At 42.4% G+C, this 26690-nt stretch overlaps 1 protein-coding gene across 2 annotated transcripts in view; it reads left to right on the plus strand.

Annotated features, from left to right (window-relative positions):
* IGSF3 (immunoglobulin superfamily member 3) overlaps window positions 1-26690 on the plus strand; it is a 494096-nt gene that overhangs the window by 345359 nt on the left and 122047 nt on the right. The gene's annotated exons all lie outside the window — the stretch shown is intronic.

Here is a 26690-nt window from a genome sequence, read left to right on the forward strand (position 1 = left end):
AATTCTAGATACCACATGTCTTCCCTGCATCAAATCCTTGCTTTAGAGTCAGTTTTAATCTCAACAGACATTTGAAGCCCTTGGTTCCACATCTAGCTTCTTCTCTCTGATTTATGCAGACTACCTGCAGATCTATGCAGATCTAGGAGTCTTGGTTGACCACAAACTTGACATGAGCCAACAGTGTGACGCGGCAGCTAAAAAAGCCAATGCAATTCTGGGCTGCATCAATAGGAGTATAGCATCTAGATCAAGGGAAGTAATAGTGCCACTGTATTCTGCTCTGGTCAGACCTCACCTGGAGTACTGTGTCCAGTTCTGGGCACCACAGTTCAAGAAGGACACTGACAAACTGGAACGTGTCCAGAGGAGGGCAACCAAAATGGTCAAAGGCCTGGAAACGATGCCTTATGAGTAACGGCTAAGGGAGCTGGGCATGTTTAGCCTGGAGAAGAGGAGGTTAAGGGGTGATATGATAGCCATGTTCAAATATATAAAAGGATGTCACATAGAGGAGGGAGAAAGGTTGTTTTTTGCTGCTCCAGAGAAGCGGACACGGAGCAATGGATCCAAACTACAAGAAAGAAGATTCCACCTAAACATTAGGAAGAACTTCCTGAGAGTAAGAGCTATTCGACAGTGGAATTTGCTGCCAAGGAGTGTGGTGGAGTCTCCTTCTTTGGAGGTCTTTAAGCAGACAACCATATGTCAGAAGTGCTCTGATGGTGTTTCCTGCTTGGCAGGGGGTTGGACTCGATGGCCCTTGTGGTCTCTTCCAACCTTGATTCTATGATTCTATACCTTGCTCCCGACCCAGTGTTGGGTGTGGGTGTAACAATCTGATTTTATTTATTTCCAGTGACATCCAACTAAGTCCATTGTTTTCAGTGGATTTCCTCTGAATATGACTTAGTCAGGTAGCATCTTTAATTTCAATTCCAACTTTCTTCCAGAGAGCTAATTGCAGTGTTTATTTATTTTAAATAGGTTTCCACTCCCCTTCATCAAAAATATATTGGGACAGTGCACAATATATGTACAAATAAATAAGACAATAAGCCAAATATCATGAAACAATAAATAAAATTAGGCAAGATTTGGTACATTTTAAAAGGCATTTAAAAGGCCACCAGGACCCTGGTCAGACCCAGACATGGTTAGCTTCAGCAACATTCATATATCAGGTTGTTGTACAAGACTTTTTATATGGAGTTTCCACTCTCAAAATCTTATGAGAGAGTGGTTAATAAAGTATTCATGAAGCTGGGTATCTGAGCTCACTTAAGTTGAGGATATGTTTTTGTTCCACAGGAAAGGATGCAAGCCAGGGATAGATAGAAGAGTAATGGAAGACTGATGGCCTCCTAACAAAATTTTGGAAGGAGGGCATTCACACGTACACAAGTATGTCTGTCTTTTACTTGAGTTGATGTGAGTGATAAACAAAATAACCTGTTTCTGGACTCACTACTTGACTTTGGGGTGCCATATTCCAGTTCCAAATAGCCAATTACAAAGAAGTATCTGAGTGGCTCTTGTGACTGCATGACAGATAGGGAGCACTATTAGTGAATTGTCTTTTTGATTCTGCTGGAGAGGCGTGGCTGGCGTGGTTGCCCAGACCCAGTGGCCATTAAGAGAGCCAGAAAGAAAGCAAACCATGCAGTTGGGCAAAAGTGCAGCATTTGAGAGGCCATGTGAAACACCACCCTGCCATCACCTTCAACCAGGAGGCCTTGTTTCACGATGATGGGGTAGACCTTTCTGATGTCGGCAATGATAGCTGGTTGAATGATATTTTAGAGTGTGTCAGGGATTGGTTGCCGGTGTGAGGGTGTTGGCGGCGAGTCATTTGGGGTCAAGTGAGGGTTAGGCGTTGGGTAAGTGTTTGTAAGGGACGCGGGTGGTGCTGTAGGGACGCGGGTGGTGCTGTAGGGACGCGGGTGGCGCTGTGGGTAAAACCTCAGTGCCTAGGACTTACCGATCGCATGGTCGGAGGTTCAAATCCCCGCGGCGGGGTGCGCTCCTGTCATTCGGTCCCAGCGCCTGCCAACCTAGCAGTTCGAAAGCACCTCCGGGTGCAAGTAGATAAATAGGGACCGCTTACCAGCGGGAAGGTAAACAGCGTTCCGTGTGCTGCGCTGGCTCGCCAGATGCAGCTTGTCACGCTGGCCACGTGACTCGGAAGTGTCTGCGGACAGCACTGGCTCCTGGCCTATAGAGAGAGATGGGCGCACAACCCTAGAGTCTGGCAAGACTGGCCCGTACGGGCAGGGGTACCTTTACCTTTACCTTTAAGTGTTTGTAAGAAGGTTGTACCCTTCCCCTGCCCCTCCTGTTAAAGGGAGTCGGGGGTGTGGATTCTGTCCGAAGCCCGGATGTGGGCTAGGGCCATGTCACAACCCCTATGGGGACCCCTCGGAGTGCCCATTTTTGATGTAAGTCATAGGGCTCCCCCTCTCAGTGGTTTACACTTAGTTGGACTCCCAGCAGATGGGCTGGAGTCGTGATATAGCCTGGCTTCACCCAATGCCTAAGCCAAACCGCTCACATCTGTAACCAATGAAGTTGTGGCCTAATTGAACCCATAAACCAAAATATTTGTGTCTGTGTGTTTGTTTGTCCATTAGGGAACTGTGGGTCATGGGGGCCTTGGAACGCAATTGTCTTTTTGGTTCTGTATACAAAACAAGGCACAGTGCATGACTGAGAGCTTACATGAAATATCTTACATGAAATATCTTATTTCTTACATGAAATATCTTATTGTAGTCTGTGGCTACAGGGTGGGTAGTAGCATTTCCAGGCACAAAAAAAGTTTACTGTGGCTGTCAGCTTTCATTCCTTTTCTAAGAAAAAACGATGTTAATATTTACTATCTAGGAAGGAGAGCTTGAGTTCCATAAAGAAGGTCCTATGTTCTCTAGATGAGACACTTCAGTTTTCTACTTCAACATAGCTGCTGCTCTTTCTTTCATGTACCCAAATGACATCAGAATGGGGTAATTTCTTGACTTGGCAGGATTGAGTAAGGACAGAAGAACTTTAACTGTGTGTACAAATAAAAGAAAAAGGAACAGCAGCAGGAGCAAGGTTTTAAATCAGACGAGACGAAGCAGGGAAGAAGCACAGCAAAGTGAGAGAAAGTAAAAGAAGTTCCTAGTGAGGGGAAACAAAGGGAGACATTATGAAATAGCCAGAGCCAAGTGACAATTAAAATGCACAAGCTATGGATCCTATAACACAAATGGCTCAACTTCAGAAAATTTGATTTTCAAAACTGAAGTAATTGGGCCAGCTTAATTAGGCAATTTAAGAGATAAAGAATGGCTTCCGGGTTGACATAGAAACCAGAAGAACACCAAGCGAATACTCTCATTTTTGCAATGGGGGATGCAGCAGACGATATTCTCCGTGACCTACCTCTCACTGCTAGGAACCAAAAGGTTTATTAAAATTCGAAAGAAGCTTTTGATAACCATTTTATAGGGAGACAAAATATCAAATATGGAAAAGCAAAATGGAACAGGAGGTGCCAGGAACGAGGGGAAGCTGCAGAAGCTTTTATCACTGCTGTGGGCAACTGAACATTGTAACTATGGAATACTGAAAGAGAAGCTTATAAGGGACAGAATTCTGTAGTTGTGGGTGTAAAAGGTACAGAACTGTCAACTCAACTTGGGTTGGATTCTGGTGTCACATCAGCCGATGCAACTGCAAAAGTGAGATTGCATGAAACCAAACCACTATTGGACTTACACACTAAGCTCACTAGTGGCATGGTCCCAGAGACTGAGGACTCAGCACAGTAAAAATCCATTGGAAAATGGGAAAAAAGGTGGTCAGACCATATGAGAACTCACTTTTCAGAAGACTGAAGCTTCTTCGACTGCACATTTAATATTAATTAGTCCAAATGGTTGCTTCATGTACCCATTCATTAGACTTAAATTGTGCTAGTTTTATGTTCCCTCCACTGAACATAGTTTATGGCTGGCACAAAGTAATTACCTACAACATCCAGCCAAATTGAAGCACTCTTTATCGGTATTGATTTCAACAATAGCATATGCTTAACTCTCCCAGTGAAATCAGTGAGACATAGGAATGCATAAAGCTACAATATACAGTGGTGCCTCGCAAGACGAAATTAATTCGTTCCGCAAGTCTCTTCGTCTTGCGAGTTTTTCGTCTTGCGATGCACGGTTTTCCATAGGAATGCATTGAAAATCAATTAATGCGTTCCTATGGAAACCGCCTTCCCCCGACCTCTTCTGGCGGGCGGCATTTTAAAATCGCCCGGGACAGCGGAGGACTTCTCCGCTGTCCGGGCGATTTAAAAGCCCCTGGGAAGGCAAGCAGGGGGGACAAAGACTTTTGCCCCCCCCCCTGCCTTCAGAAGAGGTCCAGGACAGGCTTCGCGGACCTCTCCGCAAGCAGCGGGAGCGCTCCTTGCGGAGAGTTGCCAGCGCGCCCAGGCTTCGCGGCCCCGCCGCCCGGCTTCGGGACATCGTTCCGATGCCGGGCGGCGGGGGGAGACTTTCCCGCCCCGCCGCCCGGCTTCGGGACATCGTTCCGATGCCGGGCGGCGGGGGGAGACTTTCCCGCCCCGCCGCCCGGCATCGGGGCATCGTTCCGATGCCGGGCGGCGGGGGGAGACTTTCCCGCCCCGCCGCCCGGCTTCGGGACATCGTTCCGGTGCCGGGCGGCGGGGGGAGGCGTTCCCGCCTCGCCGCCCGGCATCGGGGCATCCTTCCGAAGCCCGGTGGCGGGAGGAGGTGTCCCCGCCCCGCCGCCAGGCTTCGGAGGAGGTCCGAGGACAGCGGGGAAGACGAGCTGCGCTTCCCCACTGTCCCGGAGATTTCCCTATGGGCTGTCGTCTTGCGAAGCAAGCCCATAGGGAAATTCGTCTTGCGAAGCGCCTCCAAAACGGAAAACCCTTTCGTCTAGCGGGTTTTCCATCTTGCGAGGCGTTCGTCTTGCGGGGCACCACTGTACATACTTACCCAAGAATAAGTCCCATTGAACTCAGAGGGGTTTGAGTGGACATGCATGGGGCTATGCTGTAACTTTGACTGGATTGTGCCTTGAGTATTTAAGAAAAAGCATTTCTTACCTAAGTTAAATAATTGTGCAAAACCTTTCCAGTTTTCAGTTAGGAGAAATGTCTGTGTGCAGCACAGTGTAGCCAGAACATAAGAAAGCTTTCACAGCTGTGTTGCAAGCTTTTAAGAATCCCTTTTTAATATAGATAATACATTCTATAGAAGTGTTTTGTGTTCTTGAGTTTAATACTGGTTGCTTTTGCCTATCAGAAATAATATCCATCTACAGAATCAGGCCAAAATCACTTGCCCTCATTTGGCTTGACGCTACACAAGAAACTTGTGAAGTTTGACGTCTCCATTTTCGAGCAATTTTCTCTGTTGTGAAAGAGGCTTTTATTTTGTCACAGCTGTTATGAACCAAAATGAGTAAATAGTGAATGCAAGGCACAAAAGGGAAATAGAATGCTTGATGGTAGAGTATTATGGTATTCAAGGGTAGTTGAAAACTTCTTTCTGCTTGCAAGTATTTGGACCAATAGGGTGCAAAGGTGTTGGATTGGAACGCTGCATCATTTTGGAGTCATCTGCCTAAAAGAAGCTTGTAACAGAACTCTGCTGTTTTGGGACTCCATTTCACTTAGTTTAGCCATCCTACCCCATGCTTTGTCCATACAGTTCTCCGATGTTATTTGACCTTTTAAAAAAAGTCTATTCGCTTTACTACTTTGTGCTTTGCTTCAATTTAAGAATCTTTTCAACATTTCTTTTTTCTGCTTTGGTGACATATTTTGGAATCTTAAAAGGATTGTTCGTATATATATATATATATATAGAGAGAGAGAGAGAGAGAGAGAGAGAGAGAGAGATATGTTTAAGGCAACATTAAGCCCACTCACAAATCCAAATAATTGTCCAAATAAAAGAAGGCAATGTGTGTAGAAGTGTTTGGTTTTTGTCTAAGGCTGCACACGCACCTTATCTTTAAAGCACATTCGAAACTGATTGTTTCCCTCAAATAATTCTGGGCACTGTAGTTTACCTCCAAGACCATTTTACAATTCCTAGCAACCCAAGCAAACAAGGATACCCATAATTCTCTGAGGGAAAGAGTGTGGTTCGAATGTGCTTTAAAGATAAGGTGCGTGTGCAGCCTTAGACAGTTATGGACCACTGGTGTTAAGTTATGGACCACTGGTGTTAAGTTCACGGCATGTAATGCCTTAAAAGAAAATATAATGAAAATGATCTACAGGTGGTACATGACCCCAGTCAAGCTTGCAAAAATTTATCATTTGCCCAATAATAAATGTTGGAAATGTAATGAGAATGAAGGTACCTTCTATCACCTATGGTGGACCTGCCCGAGGGTGAAAGCATTCTGGGAAATGATCTATAATGAAATTAAGAAAGTCCTCAAATCGACATTTACTAAGAAACCAGAGGCTTTTCTCCTGGGCATGGTTGGCCAATTGGTGCCAAAGAAGGATAGGATTTTCTTTATGTATGCTACTACTGCAGCAAGAATTCTTCTGGCAAAGTATTGGAAGATGCAAGAACTACCTACTCTGGAAGAATGGCAGACAAAGGTGATTGACTTCATGGGACTGGCAGAGATGACCGGCAGAATTCGTGACCAGGGGAAAGAGGCAGTGGAAGAAGACTGGAAGAAATTTAAAATATATCTTAAAAACTGTTGTAAAATTGAGGAGTGTTAAGATGTCAAGGGGTAAGAAGCAGAGAATTACAGCTGTAACCAACAAATTTATGGGAATTTAATGAAGGGAACTAAATGGATAAATTGACTAAAGGGTTGCTAAAAAATTCTTTCTAAAATAAGGATGCAGCGAAAGGGAGGTATGGGGAAGTCGATTGAAAGAAGTTACAAGAAAATAAGATTATGAATTTATTTATGTTTGATTTGTTTATGTTTGTTTGTATTTTGTGATGTATTTGTCTTTTAATTATGTGTTTTAAAAATTGAATAAAAATTATTATAAAAAAAATAAAAATAAAAATACAGTGTGCACAAATCTAAGAAACAAAAATTAGTAAGCATAGCATCTTGCTGTATTCACCTGACAGTGGGCATTTTCATCTTTTCAGAGAATTCTTATGAGTTAACTGAGGAATCTAATGCAATTTAGAGTTTATGAATAAGAACAATGAACAGTTAATTAATGTAGAGTACACAAGCACATGATCTTGTGTGTGTTTGTGTGGTGCCAGTTTCATCCTGAAATTTGCAATTATTTGCAAAAATAACTGCAAAGCTCCATTTGCTTTTTGTGACAATTTATACAAAATAACTTTATTTTATTGATGTGCATGATTAATAGGGATTGCTCAGAGAGTTGCTTTCTGCCTTTCTTGGCATAATAGTGTTAAACCAAAAGTGGGACAGAAAATACCAAGGGGTGGAGGATATGGGAGAGGGTAGAAGATGAAAAGGTTATTTATGGGGGGTTTTACAGTTAGGGCTAATCCACACTTATCTTTTGCCCTACTCTTTTCAGGCACAAGTTTGTGCTTTAAAGCTCCATGTCTGAGCATTCTTTTTTTTTTTTTTTTTTGCTGCGCTGGATCTTTCCCTGAAAAACCCACTCTTTAGCACTCATTCAGAGCAAACAGCAATTCAAGTTTCCCATGGATTGCTGTTTGCTCCAGTTCAGCTTTAAAGAGTAAGCTTTAACAGGGAAAGATTTGGAGGAAAAAAGAAGAGTGCTTGGAGCTTTCAAGCGTGGACCATGCCTGGAAAGAGCAGAGGAAAGTTAAGTGTGGATAAGCCCTATTTTCTACTGCGTTGTTTTTGCTGATCATGCTAGTCTGTCATCTGAACTAGCAGTAGCTTCAGTGTGGACTGCCACATTCCAATATACCTGAAGGATACTATCTGGAACAAGACATAGAACAGCTTATATACTGCCATTATAGATTTGCAATAACCCATTTTACAACCTTTGTATGCCTACTTTACTTTCCTGGGCATTTAAGATATTGTATGGTTGCTTCCACAGAGTTTTACCTATACTGAATTCCAGATCGCCTCTCAGTTTCCAGATTTCTTTTTTCATTGCATGTGTGAGCTGCTATATAATAAATGTTCTCTGAGCACTGAACAGATATAAATAACAAATTAAAACAGAAATTATAAAATGCAATCAAATTAACACTAAACCCCAACAAACAAGAACCCAATCACACCAACAAGTGCAACAGTAATCTCTGAATAAATAAAGTATATACTTCTGCACTCTAGACTTTCTAACCATCTGTCTGGATGTCTTCTATTTCCAAAAATATTTTATAAGATTCAGCTGGGAAAAGTAAAGCTGTGCACACAGGATACAGACCAGGGTGAGGCTAAACTTGATCCATGCTCCTGATGACTGCAATCACCCAATGTATCAATAATGAAATCTAATAATGTTGATTTTTGTGTATTGTGTATTGTTATTTTTTGATATCTTTCGTGTTGTTGTTGTTGTGTGGAAAATACTAATAAAATTGTTTTTAAATAAAAAACAATAAAAATAATGAAATCTAATCCTATCTGCAAAACTTCACCGTTCATGTTGGGATAGCAGAACAAAATGATTTTCCAGTTGGTGGAACTGTTTGCTTTCATTGTTGCTGTTCTATTCTTGCCAAGATACCAGTAGCTGGAAAGTGTGTTGCTTCTTGCAACTTCATCTCATAGCCTTATGAAAATTAAGGCCTTTTACACCATCTTCAATGTTTTAATAATGGGGTTAGTTATGCATATGTATATGCCAAAGTGCCTTTTGGCACATTGATGCATATGTAGCCATTGGCAGCAGAGTGCCATAGCTTGATCCAGGCTGAATTCAAAGTATGGTAGGAAACGTGTGCACAATCTCTTTGCAACAGACCAATTGAAAACCATGGCTACCATGGGCTAAAACCATTGTCTGAATAGATTCTTAGCGTAAAACAGGGACATTATTGAAGCTCTACAGTCTCATAAGGGACACAATGTACTTTCTGCATTTGCTGCCAAGGAACCACATCTGTTCTCATGAAGCTAGAACAGAAGAGCTCAATGTGCTCAAAAATGCCAACCCCTGCAATCCTCTATTGGCCCACTCCAATGTAACATTTTCCTCCATTGGATTCATTTTGGAATTATTCCTCTGAATCAAACAATATGTGTTGGAAATATTAAATCAGCTGCAAATGCATGTGGTTTTTTTTTATTTTATTGGGGAAGTCCATGAGCAAGATAACTTTAGGGTCCCTTTGTTAGTTAGCATCATTTTTGGAAAGCTAGCAATTGCACTAAGTTAAAATTTAAATTGCAGTTATCACAACCAATTTATATACCCAGGGGCAATAAATACATGTTATACATTCGTTTCCCCGTTCAATATATTACATGAATGGAGCTCATGAATAACTTACGACATTGATATAATAGTGCCTATTATAAACCATTATTCCATGCTCAGCAGAATTTGCCTTTCTAAATAGTATATGTCATGACCCTCTGTTCTTAGCAGTCTGAAAGGATTTGGCATTTCCTTCTCATATGAGTAAAACACCCAAATAAGCTATGTTCCGATAACCACAATTATACAGTATCAGCAAAAAGGCATAAGTCTCTGCTGAATATTCTCTCAGGAATATTTTCTGGGTAAAGATGCTATTTGGGGGTGGGGCAGGGAATTTTCCACCATGTTTGTTTTTTTTACTTACTGTTCATTGTCCAATCAAGAGTTGCCTTGGTCCATTTTGTTTTGTTTATTTTTAAACTGCATTTTATTCCTCATAATGCAATTATGGCCAACCAGGGATCATGTAGACATCACAATGATATGATCAGACACGGCTACATGATATCACAAAGCCAACTTAGAGCAAAGAATATGACTCCTGCCCTTCACTCTGAAGGTGACTTCCTTGTCTGACTTTCACAGCACCCTTAAAAAAAAAAATCAATGAAAAAGGATCACTTTTTAACAGCTGCTAAAAGCTTTTGCAAAACAAAAACAAGAAACCAGTCCTCCCCTTTAATTTCATCCCTAGTTTTTAGCATCAGTGAAGTTTTGTCTCTTCTCTAGTCTGTTCCCAGTGGAGTTGTCATTTTCTGAAATAATTTCTCCATAATTCCAAGAGATCTGCAGATACGAAAACAAGATACAGCTATCTAATTCAGGAGCCTGTCTAACAGATTACAAAATAAATTACCTGATATTTTTCAACACTGACAACACACTCTCAAGCATGCTGAATCAAAAGTTACATTGAATTCAATGGCATTTATCCCCAAGAAGGGTATTTAGGGCTTGTCCATACTTTTGCCTGCATAGTGCCTAGAAAGCATGGGTCCGGGCCATTTTCTGCTTGACCCACACATTTTAGGCATGGGTTTGAGTGGTTTTCTCCTTGCCCTGCTGCTTAGCATTAGTGCAAGAGGATTTCCTCTCCTTTCCCCACCACACACACACACCGTGTATGCCCTGCATCACCCCCAAATCTGCTTTGGAGGGTTGGGAGAAGCTCCAGAACAGAATTAGAGGTATTCTGATGGAGTTGTATGCTTAACACTATGTTGAATAAAATTACGAAAGTATTTCATAACCAATGCTTTTTTCAGACAATATCTTTCTGGTATGATTTCAATGGGAGATTTTAGCCCATGTTTAAGTCTTCTCCTTTCAACTATAGAGCATGGTGCAAAGGAGCGTACACAGAGATCTTTTGGAGATGCTTGAATTCTTTTTTTTTTTTTTTAAATGATATTTATTAAAGTTTCCATTAAAACACATAAACACAAAAACAAAAAACAGGTATAATTTTTTTCTCTTAAACCTTATTTCCCCGACCTCCTCACACCTCCCCCTTCTGTATTATAATTTCATTATTATCCGCTCAACAAGTTCTTATCTTATTTCTCAACCTTAGCTTAATAATTTGTTTAAATCATGCTATTATTTTCCTTTTCTTCTTTCTTCCATTCCTCAATTTATTTTTAAAAACCTTATATCTATTTAATTTAAAAAATCCAATTTTAACTTAATCTTAAACTTTTTTTCTAAAGTTGACCCAAGTTTCCCTTCCACGATTTTCCCACATTCCATAAAAATTGCAAAGAATATATATATATATAAAAAGATCTTAACAAATTATATTTTAACACCCTTTGGATTCTCAAATCCCACCCTCCCTTTCCCGGTTTTGATCCCCAAACCAATGTCCATCGGTCCATCTATTCTCAACCTGGATCCCAAACTTCCGAGGCTTTTAGACCTCTCTGTGTTTCTCTCTGCCGGTTTTTTTGCCAGTCCTTTATATTCAACACCAACTCTCGAAGAAGCTCTATCCCAATAATGTCCATTTTTCTTCCAAGCAGGCCTCTGTATTTAAAGGTGGAGCTCAAATTTTGTTTCTTAAATCCTTTAAATCCATATGTCCCAAAAGCTCCAACTTCCATCTTAATCAAATTTGTACTACCAGGCCTCTGGTCTAGCTTGGTCCTCCACAACATTGTGGCTTCACCTTCATTTCCCACCAAATCCTCATACATCTCTTCGGGTTTATCAGATTTCTTTTCCTCAGCTGCAGCGGCTTCTGTTCCAACTTCAAGGGCTTTTGGTTCAACAACAAAGACTTGTGTCAAATCTCTTCCTGTTCCAGCAAAATTATTTACTGTTTCATTCAATGCTATTACCCTTGTAGTCAAAATATCGCTCTGGTCCTGGAGCTTTCCCAGGAGATAGAAGGTCCTATTCAGCTCAGCGAGTATTTTTCCACTTGCAGCCATTTCTTGCAATGTCTCAAAAATCCCCTCTAGGGGGATTATGTTTACTTAGTATCTTTCCAGTTTCAATCCATAAGTCCAATGTAACTTATTTTCCTTTGTTCCCAGCAATTTGTATCCAAATTGAAGGAAATCTAACCAGCAGAGTCACCAGAAACAAAATTTCCTTTTATTCCCCAACTTTGACAGCTAGTTTGACAGCTGTCAAAATCTTCTGTATCTTTTTAACAGGCTCTCTCACGGATCATTCCCGGGTCTCAGGGAGTTACACTTTAACTTTCCAGTCCGACTCTTGTCCTCCAGCCAAATTAATTGTACTGTCCAATCGCAAAATTAATAATTTTTCTTCAAAAAAGACAAAGATGTTTCCCTCAACTTTAGTTATCTAGTCCTTGCTTTAGATTATCTACAAGGCGGGGGGGGGGGGGACTTCCTTTTTACACCTCCCCCGATCGTACCGAATTTAAGAAAAACAAAATTTCCCTTTTAAGTCCAATTTCCGTATTACTCACGGGTTGTTGCTTTTAGTCCAAATATTTAAAGGAAAAAGTCAGCGCTCTCCATCCATGGCATGCGGCTTCGCTCAGCAAGGGAAGCAGAGGACTCTCAGCACCGCACCGCTCCCCGTCCCCCGTTCCGGAGCCTTTAAAAAGGCTCCTTTGCGGGTCGGGGGGGCACTAATGGTGCCCGCCGAGTCACCAGGTCCACAGGCATCCACGCCTGTGGTTTTTAAGGGTCCCCGCGTCGCCGGCGCGGCAGAACCCGATCCCTACTGAGCCGATTCCCTCCGGAGCTCGGAGGGAATCCGCCATTAGACGTTGGCGCTAACCCGGAAGTCTGGAGATGCTTGAATTCTACCAGTCTGGTGTTTGGTGGGGAAAGGGAGCAGGAGCCACAATCCAAACCCCGCCCCCAGACGCCCTCCCAGAGAGCTGACCTATGCAGATCTACTGGTTAGTTCAGAAAGCAGATTTACACAGATAGGACCTGTTTTGCTCACCCAGGGTAAAAGGTTTCTCCAGAAAACTTCTTTCTTCTCTATAGGGTGCTGCTCAGAGATTGTTACAAAGAGCAGAACACTACTACCCCCTTAGGAATTGTTCGGTGGTCTGCTGAAAACTACACAATACACTGAAGAAGAAAAAGAGAGAAACTAAAAAAGGCCAAGAGGTCAAAATGCAATCAAGTGGCTTTCCAGAAGTTTTTATTTTATACAGCATTTTGCAGAATAGAAAAATTGGATTTCTCGCTTTAGGATGCTGTTCGGTATTTGTTCTCTAAACAACAGAGCACCCACCAGGAAAAAACACACAGAAAGAAATATCCCAAAATAGCAAAAGCTGCAGAGGGGGAAATGCGTTGGAATTGACAGGGGCTCTGTATAGAAGGCAGATGGACAGACAAAGAGAAACAAAGAGAAATCTGGCCTTTTATTTTTCTTTATTTTTTGCAAAATATAGAATACAAAACTATATACTGGATTCATAGATAAAATAGACATATAAGTACATGGCATATATGGACAAACTAAACATAAAAATCTTAATTTTTACAGAATAATACAATTGTTCTGCTCTATAATGACTCCAAAGAAACTATAAAAAGAAAATTGTTATGTTTATATTTAGTTACTCAAAGTTTATGGAAAGATTTTACAAGAACAAAGTTGACTACATTTTGTTATATTATTCTGTAGCTGCATCTTCTGTGTGCCTCCAAGAGTGTTAATTTGAACTTGTGCTTTACTATTCCAATAAAATACAAATAAACTCCATTCTTCAATGAATTTATAGTCTTTTTGCTTGCCTTCTCTAACTCTGTTTCACCATATGAGCCATAACAAAACACCCTCATTCCCAGGAATTAGGAGATGGCGACATGGTATTTTCCCCACTTTTGACAGACTTTCCTTTTATTCCTTGACTGCTAAGCTTACTCAGGAATCTTTGGTGAGATACTTTGTCAAAAGCTTTTTCAAAGTCCAAACACACTATTAACTCCCTTGTACTGTTGGGCCATCCAGTAGTAATTTTATGGTGAATTGAGAATCTAGAGTAGCTTCCTTAGGAATTATACTTTTCTTTGACTTTTGAATAGAATCTTTACCATTGTGTGTTTTAACCAATCAGAGAGAACAAGCAGGCCCCACCACAAAATGTTGCAGTGCGAAGTGCTCCTGTACCATGTTCAGACCAGCCATAGTCTCCTCCAAGATACTCCATTTTGTTCTCCGCTCACCAAACCCCCAGAAACATACATTCAGCACCCTGTGGAAAGTGGCCACGCTCAGTCGTTATTGGGATGCTTTGTGAGGTGCTTTGCCCCTTCAGGATTCTGCCCCTAAAGATTTGTTGTACTTCTACAAACCTTGGGACTCTCCTGAGCATGCTGATACCTCCTGACTTCTCCGTGGCTAAGATCTTTTCACCAGCTGAGCTTCCTATTAGCGAGAGGGAATGAAAGAATGGAAACCTAAAGGAAACCCTACTATGAAACATGATGAACAGAGGATGAGCCAAGAGCACTAAAACCAGCAAGGGGGAAGGAAATCTGCTTCCTTTTCAGCACACTGGATATCATACATTGCATTCCCCCCCCCCCCGCCCCCTAAGACCGCAGGTGAAGGAAACGGATGAGAATGCTGAAATAAAAGCAAATCAGGCACCATTCCATATTGAGAATGTGCCTTTCAAATCACATCAGAGAACCTATATAACCCTGGTACCCTGGAAACGTGTTAAGACTTTTATTCATATAGCTAACATATATTTATTCATATAGCTAACACTGCATCCTCTCTCTCTCTCTCTCTCTCTCTCTCTCTCTTTCTCTCTCTCCATGCCCCCCTCGTGTGTGTGTGTGTGTGTGTGAAAGAGAGAGAGAGAGAGAGAGAGAGAGAGAGAGAATGAGAATATAGGCTCCTCCCAAAAAACATTTTAAATAATTTCTGTGCAGGCAACAGTTTAGCATGGTAGAAATAATATTTGCACCAGGAATGCCATTTCTGCTCTTAAAAGTTCCTTCCTGCCTTTAACAGGGCAGTTTTGAGCTCTATCCTCAGCAATGGCATTTAATGATCATTGGTAAGGTACACGGAGCATTATGGATGTCTTCAAAAGCAGAGGAGTTTATAACACATGATGTGATCTTCGTATTTTGGTTTGATTTCTTGGGACTTTATGAGGCTTTGCGTTTGCATATGGGTCTCATTTTCAGTTTTAGTGATCCAGAGATGCCAATTACGATTGCAGCACCGACGCAAGAGGCCTATCGTGTTTTTTCTCAACATTAACATTTTTCAAAAGGAATTCTGAATGTAACACCAGAGTTTCAGAACTCCCCTGAGTACCCAAACCAGCTTGTCAAGTATTTGCAAAGATTTCTGGAGGTGGGGTATTTGAGGTGGGGTGTTCATAAACCCTGCTATGCTGGCAAAATATATTGATGGCTGTCTTGGGATGCTTGAGCAATCTGACTATTGCAAACACCTGTGTGAAATGACCTGCTCTTGGACTAGTGTGGGTAGGAAATTAGCTACCCACTGGGTTTCATACTTCTGCAGATGCTGTGAGGCAGGTCTTAACAGCATAAACAAATAAAAATACACTTAAATATGTTTTTTACTCCTTCCCCTTCCATGCTCCTTCTCTCCCCCCTCCCACTTTATGTTTTTTTTAAAAATGTATTGGCTCAAAGAAAACAAAGAAAGCTAGTAGTCTTGCCTGTTTGTGAATTTGTTTTATATGTTCTATCTTGGCTTGTTCTTAATGTTTCCTGGTTTTAATAGTGTTGAGATTTTAATTGTTAATAAACTGCCTCAGAAGGCCTAAAGACAATATATATCTATATCTATATATTGTTTAATAAATAAACCTCAATACACACACCATAGAACTAGCTTGCAGGTTGAGATCAAGCACCATCTAGTCCAAAAACTCTAACCATCTTTAGAAGCACACAGTCAGGGCATAAATTTACTGGCCTTCCCCACTGTCTATGTCCAGTATCTGATATTCAAAGGTATATAGCCCTTGAATAGGAAGCTCAGTATTGCTAGCCTGGCTAAGGGCAGCTGACACTTCCCCTCATTATTTTTTTCTAATCCTTTTTTTAAAAAGCTGCCTACCTTAATGATTATCCCCGCCCCCCACATTGCAGTAGTAGAATAAATACGTGAAGTGCTTCCTTTCGTCTGTCTCAAATCTGCTGCCAATCAATGTCAGTGGATGACTCTGAGTTCTAGCCTTAGGATTAGAGACAGTTTTAGTGTCTATAAGAAAACTGTAGTCTTCCTCAACATGACACCCTCCAGGTGTTTTGGACCACAATTCCCATAATTCCAAGCCAACATGGTGACTGATCAGGGATTATGAGAGCTACGGTCCAAAAACATCTGGAAGGACATCCGTGCCAGTCTGATTTGTCTTTAGATGCGTACTGAATTGCATTTTTTTCTGGAAGTTACTGGAAGTGGAGCTCATTCTGCTTTGTAGCTGCAGCATGGTTATTAAGACCCCGAAAAAGTGGGCACAGTATTTGGCCACAGATAACAGAATCTTTGTTAGAATGGATCGTGCAGGTAGCCACTTCAAACAATGCCCTAGGAAAGGATAACCCTTGCCTAAATAATCTAATCCATTAAACCATCCAAAAATGGATTTCCTTCTGTTTTTGAACTCTTCACCATCCTTGTAGCTCTCCTTGAACTCAGTTTGTCAAATATCAAGTTGTCTGCAAACAAGATCCTATTAGCACAGTGGCACACTGATCTGGACACTTTTCCACATTTGATGCAGGTGTAGTTGATACTCAATAGATACCATAGTGGGGATGGCAAGTGTATGTCACAAATTCACAAAGGTAATAAAGATGTCAGAGACTGATGGCAGTCTTAGCAGATAAATGACCATACAAAAACTGCTTTGACCTGAGGAAGACTACTGACCTATCTTGTCCTGAGCAGTCTACTTTGAATGACAACAGCTCCTCAGATTCTCAAGCAGAAGTATTTTCCAGTCATTCTACTTGATTTTTTTTTTTTTTTAATATCTTGGAGAGATTAGGGAACTAGGAACCTTCTACCGGAAAAGCATATGTTCTGCCCTTAAGGTATATGCCCACTCCTAAGAAATAAAAGAATTGGTCAGAAAGTTCCTTACCTGATCAGAAAGTTATTCAGTTATATCAGAAAGTTATACAGAAGCGTTGCATTGACAAGGAAGGAATATAACATTCTCTGTCCTGTGAATAAATAATAGGTATGAGATTGGAGCTCTTGCTTGGGTAATTTTTTCCACTGCTTAAAATTTAATTGTATATATTCACAGATTTCTAATGCACCATATTGCCCATAGGCTCTGAGATATACACACAAATAACAATATAAACAAACCCTCCCACTTCTTTCCAGTCTCTTTAAACCTACACTCCAATACAAACAGCAGGGGTTTACACCCAAAGATGTGTTGCTTATTAAAAGGATTGCCAAGAGCCCAGAAGTAATAAGTTTCATAAGGAATGTCCCTGAGTAAAATCCTCTCAGACTGTTTCAGACAATAGCCCAGCACTGCCAGTTTTATGTTCACCTTGTCAGATATGAAACATCAAGCAACAATGACAAAGAGTTGCCTCAGTCTGTCAGCTACTTACAAAGAACAGAATATATTTTCAAGGGGTAGAATCTAAAGAAGATGAACTAAAGTCCAATTTAGAATTAGTTTTGTAGATGGATGGCTTTTTTCTTTACCTTGGACACTTCTAGATAGGAAGTTATTGTGGAATTGGTGCTGCTCATGCTCATAGATTTTTCTGTAACCTCTACACAACAATGTCATCAACAGGCCAAACATTTAAAAAAAAACAACAACATTTATTTAAAACATTTATTTCAGGTTTCTCTCTATCTCAGAAAACCCAATAAGTGAAAAATTTAAAGAGAATGGGCATAAGATACAGGACAGCTTGACTTAGAGGAATAGTCTAAGGTCCTGTGTGACAGCCACAAAATTCAGTTTTCTAAGAAAACTTAGCTTGCAAAGATATATTCGAAAGTGGATTTATTCTAATTGATTGAAAGTGTGCAGACGACACCAACTGAAATTTTAGAAGCTTTGGGAGTTGCTGAATAAGATTTCTAGGGCTCAGAGGCTGTTCCTTACTGCACCTCCTGACTAGCAGAATTAAAATAAAGTATGAAAAACAAAACAAAAGGTCCAAATTTGTTTAAGAGTGCATAGCTTATATAGACTGAAGAATTCAGTTTGCAAAGATAAAGTACAACATGCAAATTAAGGCAAATGGGCATAAATGTGTAAGGATACTGAGAGATGGGAAACTAGGGAATTGTACCTGTACATACTTGAAGAACCAGGTGTTTGAAGAGACATGGAGCTAAGCTACTCTGTATCGCCTGTCCACCACATCCAATTGCCTCATCGAAATTAATTATATGATGCAACAACCTGCTGCTGTGTGATGGACACTGCCGTCATTTCTACTGGCAGCCGCTGATAGAGTTGGCCAATGCACAGTGTGACAATATTAAATTAAGCGCAACTTGTGAGGAAGAGATTGATACTAAACAACCATTAACTGTGTGGGCAGACCCACGCCATACATTTAAAGCACATTTAGAGCACATGGCTCCGCCCCACATCCTGGGAACTGTAGTTTGTTAAGCATGGTGGGAATTGTAACTCTATGAGCATGATGGGAATTGCAACTCTGGGAAACTACAGTTGCCAGCATTCTCCCAGAAGTCATGTGCTTTACATGAGCAATGAATGTGCTTTCAATGTATGGTGTGAATCAGCCATGTCTCTCATCTGGTTCTGCCCTTTAGTAATCATGCACCACTTGGCTGCACCAGAGAAAATAGTGTTTGAGTTTTACGCTGCTTGTCAGCTATCGTTACTACACCTTTGTTGTCTCCTCTTTGACATGTGATGTACTTTATCAGTGGTTCCTGACCATACAATATGGAAAGCCGGTGCCAGCTGGGTCAGAAGCAGATGTTTGGATGCTTCTGCAGCACATGGATCATCTATATTGGGGGTGAAGCATGAATGTTCTCAGTGTCAAGGAAGTGCCTGTTTCAATTTCACTCGACTCCTTTCAGCCTTTGACAGGAAAGACAGAATGGGAAGATGAAACAGCAAGAGGGAAAATCTCTAGCCAAACACTTTCTGACCTCATGAGGAGCAAGCTGTTTGAGAGGAAGAACATATTGTTGATCAAAGAAAATATGTTCCCTATGCGCACGACTCTATGATTTTTTGATAGCAGCTACAGATTCCACCTTTTGCTGCAGTTTAAAAAACAACAAAGACTCTTATTCCTTTGGTTATGAAGAAACTACGCTGAGTAACATCCAGTTCCAGTTTATGTGTTGTACCCAACATTTAGATATACTGCCTTAAGCCCAAAACAATATGCCTACTCGTGTGTAGGGCAGGGGAATATCTGGTTTTCAACTCTGTGATATATCACCAGCTAAACAGTGCAAAAACTGAAATAAGTATGGAGCTATGTAGAGGCACTGGCTGGCTTCACAGATTTTCCTGCATCGTGATTTTTGCATACCACACACACATACATATCATGATTTGCTATATATTGCCAGGAAAAAAAATTATGAAATCAGTATCACAATATGGACTTCAAACTGGTTTTGGACGATATAGCAATAGATCGCTTAGCCCTACTTATGTGGTGAATATAACGGAACCACCAAATACAGTAGATGCCATCAGCAATCCATAGGACTAGAAGGACCAAGGTCCTTTGATTCAAAGGCAAGGATGCATATTAGCTGAGCCAGCACAAAAGGCTTAAGAAGTTGTGCTGCCCTCTGTGTCTCCTATGGACTATAGACACTCAAAGGATCACAGAATCATAGAACTGTAGAGTTGGAAGGGACTGTGAGGGTCATCTTGTGCAACCCCCTGTAATGCAGGAATCTTTTATCCAAATGGGGCAGGACCCACAACCCAGAGATTAAGAGTCTCATGCTCTACTGACTGAGCTATCCCATCGTATGAGCATGGGCAGAACAACTAATATTGTCCCTCAAAGTGCTGCAAGACCCTTGCATGACACAGCTGTAACAGCTAGGGCAGGGAGTGCCAGCCTTTTGGAGACAGTAAGCACGCTTGGGGGTGCATAGCATAACACAAGATTTAAAAAAGGAGAAAGGGACCACTAAATTGTGTGGACATGGCCACCCATCAGCTGCCCCATCAATGGCAAAAAGGCTCTCACTCACAGAGAGAAGTTCTTTGCACCTCTCCTCTGTTCAGAATAGATAAGAGCGTGTTCAATTCTGGCTTCCATTGAAATGTGGACATACATAAGCAGTGTGTTCAAGGCAGAAGAGGCTGAGCCTGTGCAAACAGAAATTGAGCAGGGAAAGCAAACCATCCATTGTGTATGGTGGACTGTGGAAGGGCTATTTACTGAGATATTTTGTGGGCACCACAGGAAGAGTGGGCACACTGGGGGTCACGGGTGATTTCTAGGCTAGGGATTGGGGGAAGAAAGCAGCAGAGTGGTAATGCTTAAGTCAGCTCTTATACCAAGTATGACAGGGGACAAATCTGGATGACACTGCCTCAGATACTGTAAATGCTAGTGAAGAGATTCATAAGCTTGAACCTATTCACTTTAGAGGCTTCCACCACAGAATCCAAGACTGCACACCAATAATTTACTTATCTCAACTCTAGTTGTTAACATTTTAGATGAGTTACCTCAGATGTAGCATATTTATCCATAATGTTTGTATTCCAATTTTCAGGGGACATATATAGGGTTATCCCATACTTTACCTAGATTGAATTTTCCCAAGGCTACCTACTTTGCCTCTATTATCGATGGCCTATTGCTATTTTTAACTAGTCCAAATTCAAAACGGTATCCATGACTTCAATAGTCTTTAGCTTTTTCAGACCATGGGTCGACCTTGAACTTCAACCTACAATGTGGGACCACTTTTAAACATTTCACCATCCGTTTCTGTGTTTTTCTTTTTCTCCCTGTTTCCACCTTTTCCTACCCTCTTTTCCAACTCTCACTCTCTTAAAAGACAGCAACCCCTCAAAAACTGAAGACAGTGACAGACAGAAGACAGTGAAAACATTGATGCAGCCACTGGTATGATTGAGCTGAGAGCCCCAGCCCATCGACTGAAACCTAGTTATGCCACATCACACCACTTTTCAAATCAGTAACATCAGAAAGATTTCAACATGTGTGGTTTGGCATCTGTCACGTTCATTAAAATATTACGTTAATGACATGAAGTGAAATAAACAAATTAGCCACATTCCTAACTTTTCAGTGTGGCAGTCAGTTCTGAACAAGCAGTACTGAACATCTGCTCGAGAATATCCCTATAATGAACTGCCGACTCCTGCCCTGCTCCTGGGTGATAGGATTTCTTACCTCAGTTACTAGTATAAACCGAGGATAAACATCATTCTTTCCAATCAGATTACAGTTCATAGCCCAAGAATGGCACTGGCGCAGGCATGATTAATGACGGGTACAGACACATATTGACAGACTTTCCTGTCAAGAAATGGTTAAAATAAAATTTGCGGTGGGATTAGCCAGCATACACTGTAGTGCCTGGTGACAGATGCCCTGAAAATCTGGAAACATGTTGATTTATCTTAAAATAGTCCCCTTCTCCCCTATTTCATATGGTGCTTTGCAGAAAGAACCATTGTCTGTCTGCTACTACAGGTCGAATTCCTGACCCATCAGTGTGTACCGCAAGCATAAATAACTCAGACATTCTAATTATAAATGCCCACATTTCTGCCATCACAGTTGTGCTGCTACTGCACAGCTACAGTCCCTGAGGTTTCTAAACATGATCCTGAGCTGCTTGCATTTCTAAGAACTTAAAGAGCAGTCATTTTTTAAAAAATCACTAGATGATACTTAAGCAGAACACTGTAAGCAAAGGATGAATTAAACGTGGCTATTTAAGGATGCTCACTTAAGAATCAGTGTACCCAGTTTTCAGTGAGACAGTCACCTTTTTGCAACAATGGATTAGGTAATATTTTGGCGCATAATACTGAGAAATTGAAGCCTATTATGCTTGCTCAAGGTAAAGAGTTTAAGCACGTGTATGAATGCAAGATAGCAGTTTGAATCAAGTAAAGCAATTAAATGATTTATAATGAAAGGGATAGATGAACTTGCAATTTACTGAAAGATAGGGAAGGTGGCTCCTTCAGTGTCAAACCAGCAAGAGGCCTTCATGTAGGTAGGGTGAATGTTGACGAGGACCTACAAAGGTAAGAGAAGGCTACCACCATTAACCCACATAGCACAGGCACCAAACACCTAACTCCCAACTAATCCTCTTTCACAAAGTCTTAGTGAGGAAGGATCAAAGTAGAAGCCTCCTTAGTTATATAGGTATCTAGTTCCATTTATTTCAAAGTGTTGCTTGCATCCAATGGCATTTTAGAAAAACAAACAAGCTCTTGAATTAATGTTTCAAACAAGCGGGACCTTTATGTCAGAGTAATATCACCACAAGCCTATCTTAAATGAACATGCATTCTGTTCTCCCAGACTAATCATGTTTCTATTACGGCTACACATAACTACTGTATTCTAATTGTGATTGCACAATGTAATTATTTTTGATCAGATAACTCTCAATTTGTACTAGATTCTCTCTTTCCAAAAAGTATGCCGATAATGACTACCCCATTATTCTTTACAGCTAAAATGAAAGGATATTGCTTTGGATAAGGATATCTCAACCTGTCTTTCCCTGGGAGTCATTCTGAGTCCTCCATGCATCCACATTCTACATAAGGCTCTGGGTTGTTAGAAAAAGTAAACTAGATGTGGGATACCTTTGGCCCTCTGGATTTGCTGAACTGCATACAACCGCCATCATCCAAAGCCATGCTTGCTGGGGCTGATGGGATTTGTAGTTCAGCAATATCTTGAGGGTCAAAGGTTATTCACACTTGATTTAGAGGAAACTCCTTACCAAACGACCACTGGACAAGTACCTACTGTTCAGGGTGAGAACAGTAGTATCTCATTGCTATTTTCACTAACGCACATCTGACCATGGGCCTGTTTTCTACTTGATTGTTATGTGGAAATATGTGTGCAAGAACAGCGGTAGCATTCTGGTATGCATATGCAAAGTGGTTCTTTAGCGCTTGGTAGTTTAGCTGATGAAAGAGAAGATCGTCTTTGAACTCTCTAACCAATTCAAAACATTGAATTTGAAACTACATCAGTTTATGTTTGTGTTTAGGATCATAGTAATTTTGTATGCGGTACGATGGAAAATTGACAGCTGAGGCATAGGCCGATGAATGCTTTGAGAGGGAGGCAGGGGGGCCACCAAGCAGCAAAAGAAGGATTTCTGAATTGCCACAACTCCATTTTGGAATGGCCATGAAAAGGAGTGAATTTGCCTTGCCTCGTTTGACCCTTCTGTGCAATGGGAATAAACAACAAGTTGGGCTTTAAAAAATGCTTTTGAAAAATTAATGCCTACTTTTAAAGAATTCTGAAGGCAAAAAGAAGAATGAGAGCTAAGCTATTTTTATGTTATTACTGAGGTCAGGAAAGAGCTGACAAAGAGATTAAGGGGATCCAGACAGAGCACACAGGTGCCTATTAACAGTCTTTAACAGACTGTGCTTATTATAATAATCTAATTTAACTGAAATGGGCTTAATATTATAATGCTATAAAGTCATTTCCATGGTCTCTTTATATATACTATTGTTACTATGCATGAATGCAATAGTCTGAAAGAAGACTGAGCAGGGTGTAACAGCTAAAGAAGCTTTCTGACAGTACTTGCTAATTTTATGCTTCTTCCAAATATGCAATAATACATATTTCTATGGTTACCCCTGGTTAAAAATATCAAACGCTCAATTAAAATAGTATAGGGGTATGCTACATAAAATATATACAATCCACTGGAGACCCAATTCTTTTTGGCACTGTCACTTGTTTCCTAACATCACAAATACATTTCTTTCTCTCCACAGTTCTTTCTAGGACCAGGCATCCTATCAATCAGTTGATATTACTGCACGTGCACAGTTTGTATGGGCTGCCACTTGCACAGCGGCCATACAGGCAAGAGTGGCAGCCCGACTGGATGCCTGTACGGCAGGCGCGAGAGAGCGGAGCCCGTGCGGACACCACGTGAGCAGCGCCCATACGGACTGCAGGCGCCCTCGTTCGCTCTACAGCCAGGGGGAGTCAGGGGCCATCTTGTCACCCTGGGCAGACCACCTCCTCCACCCCCCCTTCCTACGCCACTGCTCAGAAGATGATCTAAGCCTCTGGGTAGGTACGGTAAATGTGGGAGGAGGCAATCCTTCCATTTAACCTCCTTTAAATACACTTCCCTTAGAATAAATTTATGTTTATATACATGTTCAGAGTGAGTCAGCTGAATCCTAAAACTTGGAACTGGAAATTTAGCATTGGGCCAGGTTGGCTCATGTACCAGTTCTGTACCACCCTGCCCAACCCATCCCCTCCATCCCTTATCCATGTTGCGCCACTGCATCATCCATTCAGCTGACTCAGCACAGAACTTCCTCCATCTATTTCCTAGGAAAAGGAAAGGCCCACTTTATTTGCACGAACTTGCTCTAAACCTGCTGTTTCACTCTTTCCCACATTAGACACATCTTACGTTATAACATCATGACTCAAAAGAACTTTGGTTGTGGCCAAGTCAGCATATGGAATTTCAACATAGTTAATTCGCCCATGCTACTCAGTTGGAAGCATCCGTTTTCACTTCCAGAATATTTGGTCCCACAGGTAAGAACCGGTAACAAGTCTTTTGTGCTGTGCCAGGTCATGCTGCAACTTGCGTTTCATGCGTAAATGCACAGTCACCTTTGCTCTTGCAACATGCATGATGCAGCAGTACACCCAAAGCACACCACTGCACTGCTAAAACAGGTATCTAGGGATAGAACTTGTCCCATTAGCGTAGCTCTTAACATCCCACTCTATGAAGTATCGCAGGCTTTTGTTGACCAGGTTCGCTTTATTGTTTCACACTGTGCTTCAACACACAAGCGTTGTTAACGGGTTATTGAGTGGGTGGAACTTGTTGGCCGTTTGACAGCTGTTTTCTTCAAACCACTTAGCTTGGAGCAACTCCCAGCGGGACTACTCCAAATACAAAGCAGTTTTAAGTCATTGGGGCTGCAGCATTTTGCATTTGTTGTCAGAACTGCGGAAACAGGGCTGGAATGTGGTGGCTCCTTTGCTCCCACAGCCTTACTAATTCTAAAACTGTAAATTTTCAGTTCAAAGCACCCCAGAAGGGACAAACCCTATAAGCTAATAGTGTGTGTGTTTTAATGATTATGCTTACCATATTGGGGTTCTTGAAATGGTCCTGTTAGGACTAATTCTTAAGCAACAACACAAGAAGCAGCACTAGAGGGAAAAGGTGCCAACCCGGCCTTCTACCGGTCTAGCCTGACATACGTGCAGTGATTGCTTTTACTGGCCCGCAATGGTTAATGATTGAAAGGGAGGCTTATCCTTCTCTCCCGCCCTGCTCTATATACCTCGCTGCCAGCTGGAAGCAAAGGCTCACAACAGCCTGGGGTGAAATATGATCCCCTTCCAGGTTCCGCGGCGCACTCCCCAAGCCTCCTTCGCTTCTGGGCCATTGTGGAGAGAAAGAGAGAGAAGCAAGCGCGCGCTCTTTTCCCTGCCCCGTTTCTTTTCTCTCTCACACCGGCCAGCGCCCGCCCGGAGCTGAAGGTGAGTCGGGAAAGAAACGGGGAGGGACACGGCGAGGAAACGAGGCAGCGAGGGGAGGACGACGAGTCCGACGAGGAGGGACGCAGGGGGGAGAAGGCGGAGCTTCCCGGCCGGGAGGAAGCGCTTGGCACCCCCTGCAGCAGCAGCAGCAGCAGCAGCAGCTTCTGAGCAGAGAATGAAGCCCGAGCGGAGACGCCGAAGGAGAGGCGGCAGCAGCAGCAGCAGCAGCGGCGGCGGCGGCGGCGGGCTGAGGGAAGCAACCAGAGCGGCCAGGTAGGCGCTTCGCGGGGCGGAGAGCAAAGCTGAGTCGAGCGGCGAGTAGCCGTACCGGCGAAAGAGTCCGAGGGGATGCCGGTGTCGCCGCGGCACGTGGAGCCGAGCAAGCCGGGCAAGGGAGTGGCTAGGGTGGGTCGGCGGCAGGAAGAGCGCGCGGGTGGAGGGAGCCCCCCTTGAGGAGCGCGCCCTGGTCTCCCGGACCCGCGGGGCGCGCCAGGCGCTTGTCTTCGAGGGGTGTTGGTGGCGCGCGGAAAGTGGGCTACGCTTCGCTTTATGACCGGAGGGCGGGGAAAGGGGAGAGAAAGAGAGCGCCTAAGCTCCGGGCCGTTGCCTGTCGCCGGTCTCCCTTCTCGAGGGCGCCCTGCTCGAGCCTTTCCTCCAGTTTGGGGAAAGGGGAGGCGGCCGTCTTGCGCGCGAGGCTGAAACAATAGCGGGCTGGTCTCCTTCCCCGCGCGCAGCTGGGGGTCTTAGAGGGGCGGCGGGGCGGGAACTGGTGCTCGGTCTGCCCCCACTTCTTCCCGCCCCTTCGTCTCTGTATATACCCCCCACACACACACACACCGCGCGTGTTTGGAGAAGCAGTTAGCAGCAAGGAGCAACAATTTATGCCTTGGCTTTATAAGTTTCCCTGCCTCTTTCTTTCTTTTCTAGGGAGGAGCAGACCTGAACTGTAGGCACCCGAGCGAGCGAGCGAAAGTGAGCGCGAGCAGTTGCTGAAGGGGGCCATCCCAGTTCGGGTTGCTGATCTGCCCCATCCTTACAGTTCAGCAAGCAGAAGAGACGAAGCC

This window comes from Podarcis erhardii (genome assembly GCF_964252035.2).
Source record: "Podarcis erhardii genome assembly, chromosome: 4".
In the NCBI taxonomy this organism is placed as follows: domain Eukaryota; kingdom Metazoa; phylum Chordata; class Lepidosauria; order Squamata; family Lacertidae; genus Podarcis; species Podarcis erhardii.